Raw genomic sequence first — 13,147 nt, forward strand, 5'->3', positions numbered from 1 at the left:
TCTAGCTTACAAAAGTGGTCAACCAGTCCCTATACATTCCATTAGTGAAGATTCACTGATCCCTGGATGCTACACTCCTCCAAACCCTGTAAGATCGGTGGTTTACTTTGATGGTAGAAATTATGCTGTACTCTTGTTTAGTAAGAAATACATTTATGTATTGACTCATGGTCTTTTCTTTCCAGATATGGGCTTTCTGGACCTTCCTTCAGTCCTTGTCTCAAATTCTTCACAATTGCATATAATTTTGACTTTCTTGCACAGGCGATTTGTTAAATATATAACCAAGTGTGATTTATTGTGCCATGTCAGACCTCTCAACCCCAAAATACATAAACATCAAAATTGAGAATACAGATTTCTGAGAGTGTGAAATTTAGGACTAGTCATATGTTACAGCTTTAAGCAGCATTTACGTCTGAAAAGAAGATATTCAAGTAGTTGACTTCTGTAGGAAAAGAAACATAGAGGAATCCAGATGACACGGGGTGCAAAAATTTGGAAAGATCTTTTCTGATTTTAAGTACTCCTAATTTCCTCAGTTAAGTCTTTAGATATGTATTTTTTTGTGCTGTTTAATTTTCTATAATTATTTCCTCTTGTCTCCACTTCATTCTGCAGTGACCTCCCTTTGGAAAATGTCAGCCTGCCCTAGTGCTACTACAGAACTAAAGTAGGGGACAGAGAAATGGGGATATTCAAGGAGTGTTCTCTGAGGACCAGTCCCCTGGGGCATGACAAGAGGTAAAAATTCAGTGGGAATGTTAAAGTAATCTGAATTTCAACAACTATGAAATGACTTCCACCTTTGAAACTAGTAAGTTAAATATAATGTCCCCTGTAAGCAAATGTGTTAGAAATGGACACTCGGGTTTCTCTGATGCAAATATAAAATAATTGGTTTTCGAGAGGACAATTTTATAATATTTATCAAAAAGTCTTAGAAAATGCATTGCATTTGAGGCGATCCTCTGTCAGTCTGTATCCTAAGGAAATAATAATAGATACACATGAAGTATATGTAAAAGAAGGATATTCTTACATAGAAAGAACACTGAGAGGACATCCTTCTTATTTCAGTGTTAATAGTGTTTATATCTGGTTTGTGGAATTAATGTGATTTTTCTTACTTTTTCTTCTTTTTAAAATCTGATCCTAAGGTGTTAAGAGAACTTAGTTTGTTTTTGTGCTAAAGAGGGAAATTTTATAGTGGTCTCTCGGTATCCATGGAGGATGGGTTCCAGGACACCCCAAAGATACCAAAATCTACTGATGCTCAAGACCCTTGTAAAAAATGGTGTAGAAATTACAGATAAACTCCACACGTCCCCGCATATGCTTTAAATCATCTTTAGCTTACTTACCAACCTAATACAAAGTGAATTCTAGATAGTTGTTATAGTATATTGTTAAGGGAATAATCATAACAAAAAAGTATGACACAGTTTTCCCCCCAATATTTTCAATCTGTGGTTGAATGAATCCTCAGATGCAGAGCCCAGAAATAGGGAGAGATGACCAGATCATATCTGAGAAAAAAATAGGGCTGGGGTTGTGGCTCAGTGGTAGAGTGCTTGCCTAGCATGCGTGAGGCACTGGGTTTGATTCTCAGCACCACATATCAATCAATCAATCAATCAATCAATCAATCAAATAAAAGTTAAAAAAGGAAAAAAGAACAGGAGAAGGGAAGGGGAACATGATCAAAACTCGATACATGTATGTATGTAAATGCCACGGTAAAACCCATTTATCTGCACAACCAATATGTGTTGATAATTAAAATTAAAAAATTTTAAAAGGAGAAGAAGAAAAAAAGTAACAGAGGGAAAGTCAGGGAGAGCTAATGGCCTTTTCAACCTCCTTTTCCTTGCAGGAGACATTTTCCTTCTGTTGACAGTGAATTTCCCTTTCTGATGGATGCTAGAGCAGTAACCTTAACACTGGGAATTTCAGGTCTGATGGGAGAGGAGGAGTTGCTACAGGAACAGAGGGAACAGACAGGTAAGGGAACTTGAATTGAGTGACATGAGCCTTCTTGTGGCCTCCTATGAAACCGTGCTAGGGACTGAGTTCCCCAACCCTCAAAAATTGTCCACAAACTCAAGTTAGAATAGGTAAAAGGGTGCATTCCATTCTGCAGGCTGACTGCTTTCCTTTGGGCCCAGGGCCACCTCCATTGGCTGGGTGTACACCCTCTCCAGTTGGGTATTTTTCTTAGCTACAGCTTCCTTGGTTCTATCTCGGTCCTGAAGGCTCATTAAGCTACAGAGCAAGCCAGATTTAAGGGGCTGTGCAGCTGCAGAGGCCCATTGATATTTAGTGGTGAACAAATCTCCACATTTAAAAAACTCAGCTGTTTGAAGCATGCTGAATGCAAAAATCATTGGTAAGTTACAATGTGTTAAATGACTCTAATTAAATGCCTCTATATTATGACACTGTTCATGATATTTCATTGCCAAAATTATAGCCAAAGCACCTAGAATGATGAACACTATATTCTTCATCTCTTTACATTGGACTGAGGAAGAATAGTATAAAAACAACTTGGAAAGATTATTATGTTATAGGAGGAGCTTTAGTATTTGAATTCCTTTAGCCCCTTTATAACCATTAGCAAATGATTTCTGTACCATGCTACACTTTGTCCCCATGCCTTCCATCTATTTGACAGAAGAATAGGGAGCAAATTGCAAATTACAGCAGATGATAGTTTCTAGATAATTGTTCTGTTGTTGTTTTCCTGATCTGGATCTTTTACACAGGCAGTTATGAAAACAAAGCGTGAAACACCAAACTCTCATAAGTTCAGCCTAGAAGGAGCTAGTTGGATGAAGAGTTTGCTGTTCTTTTCCAAGAAGCACACTTTAGCTTTCTCATTAAATAAAACCTCTAGGAATTTCCCAAGATATCTTACTTGTATTTCCCGATTTTGCACCTAGAAACCTATGTTTGTTAGAAACTGTTTTCTTTCATTTGTGCATTCCACTGGGTTTGGCTCTATTTCCAGTAAAAATCTGTGTTGGAAGACAAGTTCTTAATCATTTCTACAAATGGTCGAATGACATATTTGACTCATTCTTCTAAGATTGATATTTGCTTTTTACCTCAACCAACTTGTAATATTGTATTAAAACATAATTTCTGAGCCCAATTTGACAAAATGATCAGTACAAGTCCATTATTCAGATTGTTGGTAGGTCTTCTGTTTGAGAAGAATTGTATTGTTCAGTTCTTGTGAATGATAAATACTTTGGATTCCAATCCTATCACAGCCATTGAGGTTCTGCATAAACCTTTTTATCTTCATGTTCTCAAACAGAAAGTATGGCTCATAAAGTCAAACTTGTCCTCAAGGATAAAGGAAGGATGAACATAATTATTGTAAAATGCTTTGTAAGTACAGATTGCTCTTGCTTTTTACATCTTGAACTTGTTATTCCATTAAAATTCCAGATCCTATGTCGAAAACTTCTGTCCCAACTGAGAAAGTTGGCTCTTTGTCTTGCTTAAAGCAGTGGTTCTCTGTCTAGGTTTCCTGGGACATCTAAGATGGACAGATGCTCAGGTCTCACACTGAATCAGAATATCTGGGTGTGATTTATGGGCATCTCCACATATGATCCTTTAATCTTCTTTCAGGGAAAATGAAGAGTCATTGTCCAACCCTGATGTGCCCTGAAAAGTGCTATTTAATGTTTTGATGTGTTTTTTCCTTTAGTTTCTTAATATCCGTAACCTTGTTTTATAAGTAAAGAGATGGAGAATTAGGATTCAGATGCTTTGTGCATGCCAAGACCTTGGTTTCCAAGTACAAGAGCAGAATCTAACCAGGTTCCTTCCTCTGCTCTTCTGCTTCCAGAAGTATTTACAAATCTGGCAAAGAAAAAGAAATTGGCAAAGAGTTGGAGGGAGGCCAACAGTTTCTTAATACCAACACCAGTCCCATCTGCTCCTTTCACCTGAGTTTCCAGATCTGGTGAGCAGGCATGGAGTTATCCAGGAAATGCAACCTTTTGATTGACTGTCCATGAGTCAGTTCCCACCCTCGCTTATCTTTGCTGCCTTCTGCAGCGCTGTGTAGGCAAACTCCAGGTTCATCACAGTTGCCATTTGAACACAGGGTTCTGTTTAAGCAAGATATTTCCATGTGTGGCCAATGGTAACAATGATTTGCTGATCTGGTTTCAAAAGATTCTACTTAAATGAAAATCCCATGGAACAGATGGAATCCTAAGTCTCTGTCCATAATGTAGTAAATATTTATAACAAAAAGTTTGTTTTGATGCTTAAATTTGTGCTGTGACTGCACTTGAAAGCAATAAAGGATTTTTTCCAAAAGGCATTTATTTGATTTTGCAAAAGATGTGTCTGTGCTTGTGGGTTAATGGCTGGTCTTCCCAGAGAGAAGAAGACAATTGTCAGCAGGAGCATTTTGGGACAGAGGGTGAGAAAGAGCCAAAGTTGATCTTTTGTTTATAAGAGGAAGAGGTGACACCAAGGAGAGAAAGCTTCAACTGGAGCACATATATGTCACTCCATGAAATATGTGAGCATGAGCTTTGTAATTAGAAAAGTCTAGGTTCAGATCCTGGCTTTGTCTTATGCAAAAAAATCAAAAACATTATTTATTGACTGAATTCTAATCCTGTGCCAGATACTGAGTTAGGCCTTTGGGATATAGAGATAAGGAATCTTTCCTGTGAGAATATACAAAAAATGTAAATTTATAATGGCAAGTGTACAGTGGCAACGACCTACACTGGAGAGTAGGAGGACACAGAAAAAGAACATGTAAAAAATCAAATGGCAGGACAGGCCAGGAAGCCTTCCCTGCTACTGGCGGCTTTGGATGAATTATTTAACTTCAGTTTTCTTAAGCTCATACTACTCATCTTGTTGGATTGTTATGAGAATATAATTATATGGGCTATTTACGAGGTTTTCCATGGTACCAGTAGAATTTCTATAAATAGTTATGAATCTCCTAATGCTGGTTGCAATAACCAAGATGACATTGGTATTAAGGAGCAAAGGGTCCAAGGAAAAGGAGCTCTGGAAGTGGTGGGAAGAGCCGGAGGCTTCATTGCTCCAAAGTTGGGATGGGTGTGTTGTCCCTCCTCTCTTATCTGGGCGTGCTGCCCCACACAGCAATGGGCGTCCATTAAATGTTGGGCTCCCTGTGGACGGGCAGTGTGGCGCCATCTCACATACCGGTGTATCCCCAGGAGTTGCCCCAAGCCTGACACAGGTGGTCTCTTCACATGTGTTCATGGAGGAAAGGGAGTGAATGAGAAAGAAAAGATGGGGAAAGAAGCAGGTGAAAAGAAGAAGAAAGTGAAGATCATTATTTGGGGCCACCACACTCTGCAGCAACCATTTCAGGTGTCATAAGACCACCTTCTGCCACCAACTCACCATTCTGTTACTCACCATTCTAACAGACATCCTGCATAAACTCAGTCCTGATTTCCTTTTTGTCTTCCTTTCCTCTATTTCCTAGAGGGGTGAAATTCTGGCCATGCTCAGACTGAGTTGTGTCACCTTCTATAAATTTTTAATCTCTTTAAGTCAAGTGAAGATGATAAGTCCAGGTCAACATGGCAGATTGAAACACATTAAGGCCTCTTCTTAAAATTTTGCTACAATGGCAGTGATTTTTTTTTTTTTAATGGGAGAGGTGATAAACTTAAAAGGACAAAATTTCTTTTCAAAGGTTCTCCCAGTAGAGAAAAGTAGCTGATTTTTTTTTTAAGTTAGAAAACTCATAGAACAAAAATAATTGGCCAAACCCTTAGACTGCAAGAGAGGGAACTAATCACAAGCAAGCTGCCTTGTCACACTGGCTTGCAGAAATATTCAGATATTGTAGGTGCCTGGAAAAGGTGTGAGTGACGCTTTAAAAAATTTTTATTTTTAAAGGAGGTTTTGTTGAAAGTCTTTGTAAAAACTACCAAATCTCCAATTTTCATCCCTGGTCTGTGTAGTCAGATAGTACTTCCCTATCACACCCTGCCTGAAGTCTAGAAGTTACTCTCCAGACAACAGGGACAATAGATGTTCTAGGACTGCAACACCAGACAGAACCACGCTTGAGGATTAAGCACCTGCTAAAACAAAGAGGAACAAATGGAAATCTGTGTCTTTTAATGGGGTGCAACTCTTCCTTTTCCATTCCCCAATAGCAGACTCCTGTCACCAGGAAGGCAATTGCAAAAATCATCTCAGGGAAACTCAACCAAAGAAAAACATCTGCAGATACTGATTTGGGATTCCCCTTGCAAAATTGCATAGCCCCCAGTATCACTTATAGTGAATCCTATTGGTTGGCCGTTCTCATCTACACAAAAGTGCTTTTCTTTAGAAAGAAAACAACTTCTGCAAATGCAAGACAAGAAAACAAATATTATGTAGTGTGAAAAATGCACTGTGGCAGGGAGCTTTCTGCACAGGTTTGTAACATCAAAGCAGCACCCCCCATTCAAAGTGTTGCTTGTTATTCTGAGGCCTATTCTCCACTCACCAGGGGAGGTGACACAGTGGCCATAAGAGTGAGCAGCCAAGAAAACAAGAGCTATAACTTCCTCCTGCAGGTCTTCATCAGCAACCTGTTTGCAGAAGCAGGGCGTGAGTGAAAGGGGTTTGAACCACGGTAAGCGCGGGCCTGAGGGTTGGAACATTTGCCATGTCATCCTAGCTCTATCCTCAAAAATGTGCATCTTGGCGGAAGTCATCTCTGTGGGCTCATGTTGTCATCAGTGAAGTAAGATGATTGTCTCTGAGTTTCATCCACCTGTATGCTCAATCTGCCCCTTCCCCATCCATCCCTAACTAAAGACATTAGGGGGAATCACAAAAGAGGAAGTCTGGGCCAAACATGGCTGATTCTGACCTCACTCCAGATGGTTTCATAACACGGGGACAGCTGTTCACCTCTCTGAGCCTTAATTCCCCTCACTTTAAAAGACGAAACTAACAGTAGTTCTCCCTTAGTGTAACTGTGGGGTTAGATGTGGCAACAGAGGGAGGGTCTGGCCACAAAGCCTAGCACAGTGTAAGTCTCCACTGGTCTAACGCTCACAGATGTCCATTTCCTTTATGCCACCAGAGGTAAGGCAGGAAAAGGGGCTGGTGGGGCTTTCTCAGAAGGGAAACATGCAGGGCCCTTCTAACTGAATCTTGGAAGAGGAGTTGGGGAGGGGAGTGGGGATCAGCAGCAGCAGGGCATATGCTCATTCATACACACGGGTTCACACATGCTTATGCACATGCGCTGGTGTGCACACCCCTGAAGAGACAGGATGGGGGGTGGGGAACAGTGATGATGTGGACGGCAAGTTCCACAAAGGCAAACGCATTTTTAAAGAACCTGGTGACCTACTCTACAGGAACCTGGAGGAGACCAGATGAATTGGGCACAACTGCAAATATGTAGCTCTGTCCCTAGAGCTCTGACCAGGGGTTATCTACACATACACTCTCACGTGTAAATGCTCCTTTGCACACACACATGCTCATGCACACTCATGTCCACACACCCATGCTCTCACACAGGCTCACTCACGTGCACACGTATGCCCACACCCACCCACACCCATGATCATACACTCATGCACATGCTCACACATTTAAGTGTACTTACACTTATGCATATGCCCTCTTGCACACATGCTCATGCACACTCACAACATGCCTTCATACACATCCTCATATGTATTCTTACATGCTTGCACAACACTCCTTGCACACATACACATGCTCATTCACACACACGTGTTCACACATGCTTATGCACATGTGCTGGTGTGCACACACAAAGCTGGACTCTATTCCAGGTGGACTCACAGGGTTTCCAACACTGGTAAAGTGACAGTCAGTGTTCAATATTCATAGTCAAAGCTGCTTTACAATGGACCCAACCCTGCTGAATAACAATGACTAGACAAAAAGGCCACTCTTGCCCTGAGGAATATACAGTTTGAAACCTGACTCACTAAAGTTTAGGACTAGACCCATGCCAGTATCCTAGTGTCTAAAAATGGCTCATCACAAACTCTGGCAGGGAGGTGCATTTAGGAGGCTTTTGAAGTTTTGTGAGTAGAGGCATAAATTGTGTGAGGCTATTGCTATCTCCCTTTTTTGATTGTTAAGGAAAACTTGCAGTAAGCAAGTATGATCCAGGGCTAAATTGTTCCCTGGCATCTGGGAACTTTTTATCCAATCCAGAAATTCATGGCTTCTGATACCTAGGTGTCTCCCTGGGGAAATGGTAATAAAAGAGCAGCTTCTCTGAACCAGACTGCTTCACACATCTGCACCACCTCCTGTATTTCTCACCAGAACTCTGTGAGTTCCTCCGCCCCCTTTCCCTGGCAGGTGAGAGATTCACTGCTCTGCCCAGGAAAGCAGAAGGGTCACAATTTTAACCAGATCTACCTGACTGCAAAGTCATGACGCATCCTCAGCCTTGAGCTATGAACTTAGCAATATTTCTAATATTCATCCTCCATTTATTCTTCCAGTTCCTCTCTGAATTCACTCGAATCTTATGAGAAAGTATAATGAGGTACAATAATTGAGTAGGGGAAGGCATTCAGTATACATATACACTGTTACCACTTTGCTAAGAGACTTTATGTCAAGCCAGGAAGGCAGAGAGCCACCCCCAGATGGAGCAGGCTCACACACATGGCTGAGGGGATGAATCAGCTTATCTTGGGGACAAGATAACCCGATTCTCCACAATATCACTTAGAGGAGTAGATGCCAAATTTTAAAATGTACTTATTGATTGACAAATGGGCTAACCCTAGCCAATACCCTGCAAGTGTGTGTGACATTTACCACCAAAAGAAGCTATCCTGAAGTGGTGGATGGATTAAAGCTCTGGTAAAGTGCAGGACTGTCAGAAGACAGAACATCTCAGCTCCCAAATGAGCAGACTTTTTTTACTGGCTAATTCCTGAAATTCCACCCTCATAACTCACTCTCTTTAGCTTCCCTCATTCACATTGCTGATTTTGATGTGCCTGTGACAGGTCCAGGTGGGGCTGGGGATCCAGGAAGCAAGACAAATGTCCCAGCAGAAAAGATGGGCCAACACAGGGAGATTGAAACACTTAAGTGAGCCCAGCTGAGCAGCTGGGAAATGTGTCAGAGGGAGGGAGGGAGAAGGAAGCACCCAACAGAAGGGTGAGAGCAGTGAGGTGGGCTCAGAGGACGGAGCAGGGCAGAGAACCAGGCCCCAGAGAGTGCTTGGCTGGGTGGAAGATTCTGGAAGGGGAAGTTGTTACACAAGGGAATGATATATCAACCCTTTGTGTATATTAAAATGCAGATCAGGGCTGGGCACAGTGGCATACACCTGTAGTCCTAGTGACTCAGGAGGTTGAGGCAAGAAGATCGAAAGTTCAAAGGCAGCCTCAGCAACTTAGGAAGCCCTAAGCAACTTAGTGAGACCCTGTCTCAAAATAAAAAATAAAAAGGGCTGGGGATGTGGTTAAGTACCCCTGGGTTCAATCCCAGGTACAAAAGAAAAAAAAATGCAGATCAGGTCATAAAGAAGGAGATTGGTCTATGTAATCCTTTATGTCCATTTAATTCCAATAATATAAACACTCTTTGAAGGGATAATGATTCTTAATCAAGTCAGGTGTTCTTTGAAGTGAATAACCTATTCAAAGGCTCACTTTTATATTCTGAGAAGAAGAATACTAAAGCACCTGAGGGCAGTGGAATGAGGAGGTGCTGAGGAAGGAAAGGTGCAAATTAGTGCAGAAGAGACAAATGCTTGCCTTCCTCCCACCCTGCCAGCCCTGGTGCCCAGAAGGATATGAGGTCCATAACTCCCTAAGTTTTATTTCATTTATTTATTTTACTCATTTGTCGATTTTCTGTTTTTGCAGTGCTAGAGATGGAACCCAGGGGCCCAGTGCATGCTGGGCCAGTGCTCCACCACAAAGCTACATTCAAGCCTTTAGTTTTCTTCTATTTATTGAAAATTATTGTTGTTTGGATTTGAAACCCCATTTTAATCAATAACAGGGTATTTGTAGCAGAATTAATCATACCTGAAAGATACAATTTGAAGGAAGTTTTAGTTACCTTTGGCTTAGGTTTATATTTAATCCCATCCAAAAAAAAATTTGTTATTCAAGTTGACATTACTCATACAAAAGTTATTTTGAAAAAGAAATTATGGTCTGTCAAATAAATTGTTGGCAAGCCTAAAACTAGTTCTGGTACAATGTTCTGGGTATGAGTTTGCATGGAAAGTATAACATTAACACGGTAGAAGAAAAATAAAAGTGTGGAAATATTTGCCACGTACGTACTGTAGAGTAGACACCATGCCAAGCTCTGGGGACAGAGCAGTGAGCAAAAGAGGCAAAATGTATAACTTGATGGTTCTCAAACTCTAGTTAGGGAAGCAGGTAAATTCATTTAAACAGCCGAGTGTAATAATAGCACTATGAAGGAAAATCAGGGGACAAATAATGAGGAAGCAGGATGCACGGACACCCTTTTCACACAGAGAGGTCAAGAAGGCCTCCAGAGGGAAGTAGTGTTTGAGCTGAACTGGACTTAAGGAAGAACTCTCTAGGGGCACTGTGAGGTAGAGTGGTTGGGGAAGAGGAAAGACCTGAACAAAGAGCATCATCTTGGCTAAATATGAGCTATGCAGGGAGAGAATGCGGTCAGAGGAAGAAAGTCATCAAACCATGGAGATGCCAGCCAGACACTCAGATGGAGTGTCTCCTTTCCAGCAGGCCCCAGGGGGTCTTCCCTCCCTGACAGTGGTGTCCAGTCAGGGCACACATCTGAAAACTCATCAATTAATACCAAAGACCATTCCCCATGTGTACCTTAACACTACCTTCTGCAACTTGGGAAAAACAAAAAGCAATGCTGATAATTAATTCCTCGTGAATCAATCAATATCCCATCATGACTGTGCAGGGAGAATGGGTGAACAGAAAGCTAGAGAAGGGGGAAAAAGCATGCATGGAAGTTGTGGATGAAATGACAGATCTTTTATTTTTCCCTGAATTGATGGCATTGCAACAGAATTTAATTGTATCTTCAGAGTTGAAGAAATTCTGTATCTGTTTATTTTCCTAAAACAGGAAGGAAAAAAAAGAAAACTCACTGTCTGGTTCCAGATTGCTCACCCCCAGGGAAATGCGACTGTGCTGCCAGGAGGTAGGAGGTTCCAAAGAAATAAGTAGAGCAGAAACTGCTCCTGAGGTGTAGATGTCTTTCCACATCTGAGATTCAGAAAAGGAGTTCTCAAACTGTATGTGGGAATAAAAATATGCTTCACTTATCAGTTTGAAGTTAATCATAGAAATGAACAAACTCAGATACTCTGCAATTTCACTCTACATTTCCCTCACTTCTGAAAAATCAAGACAGCCATCAGATTTCCATCTGCACTTCTTAACTGGCTGGAGGGTTATTAGTTTTAGGAAGTAAATTATTAGCAACGGAGTTTTTGTTTTCCCAAGGTCCAAAACTGTAACCTTCCAACCAGGTCGTGATAAACTTTGGCAATTGAAGGCCTCTTTTGGATCATACAGTACCAAAAAGAAACTTCATTTTCACTGTGACATGGCCATAAAATTGGAAACGAAATAGCATCCCATATGAATTATTAGAAGATTCCTTAAAGAGAAATTTTAATATCTTTCTTCCAAAATGTTTCCCCTGATCTTCTAATGTTCTTTTAATTTTTCCTTCATTATGTAAAATTAGGACTTAACTACCCATCACCTCCTAAAAGTCAAGTCAGAGAGTTGTTCTAAGTGATGGCAGGTTCTCGTTTCTCATGGATCTCTCCAGGGAAAGGAAAAGCACTTTGGACTGAGAGAGCGGGCCTTCCTTGCAAGAGCTTCTTAGAGCCTATTCCATTTCAAAATGAAAATCTGACATCACATCAATAAGGAGCTTGGAACTATTTACAATTGCCCCCTCAACTTTCAATGTCAGAATAATGAAAAGCTCCGTGCTTCCCTGACTGAAGGCTGACATTCTGTCCTTCATGGGTAACTTACTTGCCATAGAAGGAAATGAAGAAATAATTTTCAGAGTTGCTATTGATCTGGCATTGCATTAACTGTCTGCTGAGCCAAGCTATTTATTGACTAACTCCTAACTGGCCACTTCTAATTAGCTCAGCTTTCCCTAGCAGATTTTAGGATGGGGTGAAAAGATATCAGTATGGGATTCTCAAAACTGTCACAGAGCTCTATGTGTGACCCCTAAATGTCTTTCTTAGTTTCCAAACACGTTTTAAAGGACTAGAAGTCAGCATTTCATTCAATAACCACTTTTATAGGGGAGCATAAAAATGTCCCTTGAAACAAATCGCTGATCACATGATGTAACAGCCCTTCTTTCAGAGTCAAAGATGGGATTCATACAGTATGACCAAATCTTTCTGTGTGGAGATTCCATTCCCCATTTAGGCCTTGACGTAACTTGAGTAATGCCCTCTTGGAAATCACACTTATCTACTTAGATTCACTCCTTAAAACACTTTGGAATCTCAAAGATAATCAGTCAACTGCCTACTTATTTTAAAAGTAAACTCTGTATTGAAATATAAGTACAGAAATATGTCCAAATTATAAGTACACAGTTTGACTCTTTAAAGTGAACACACAAATCAAGAAAGCATAAACAGAAACCCAGAAAGTGTCCCCATCATGACCCCTGCAAGGGTGACCATGATATGGATGTCTGACACTAGTGGTCAGTTTGCCTGTTTTTGGTCTTCATGTAAGTGGGATAACACGTCACGCATTTTTAGTTTCCAGTTTCCTTTACTCAGTATTCTCTCTGAAGAATTCAACCAAAACAACAAAGTTTTGAGATTAAATAACATAAGAGATAATAAAGGAAATTTCTCTTCGGACTTATTTTGATGGGCATTTATGAAAAGCAAAGGCCAAACCATGTACCTTTATTAAGAGTTTATCAGACATACCAAACTAGTGCAAATAATCTTAAATAGCACACTTTGAGTAAGTAGAAACTGCCATGTCAGATTATTTTAGAAACATTCAAAAGGCTGCGTTCTCATCCAACAGAGTAATAGTAGCACTCACATATTTTCAAGTTGACATGAATGTATTTCTATCCA

The sequence above is a fragment of the Sciurus carolinensis genome, chromosome 15 (assembly GCF_902686445.1).
Source record: "Sciurus carolinensis chromosome 15, mSciCar1.2, whole genome shotgun sequence".
Taxonomy (NCBI): domain Eukaryota; kingdom Metazoa; phylum Chordata; class Mammalia; order Rodentia; family Sciuridae; genus Sciurus; species Sciurus carolinensis.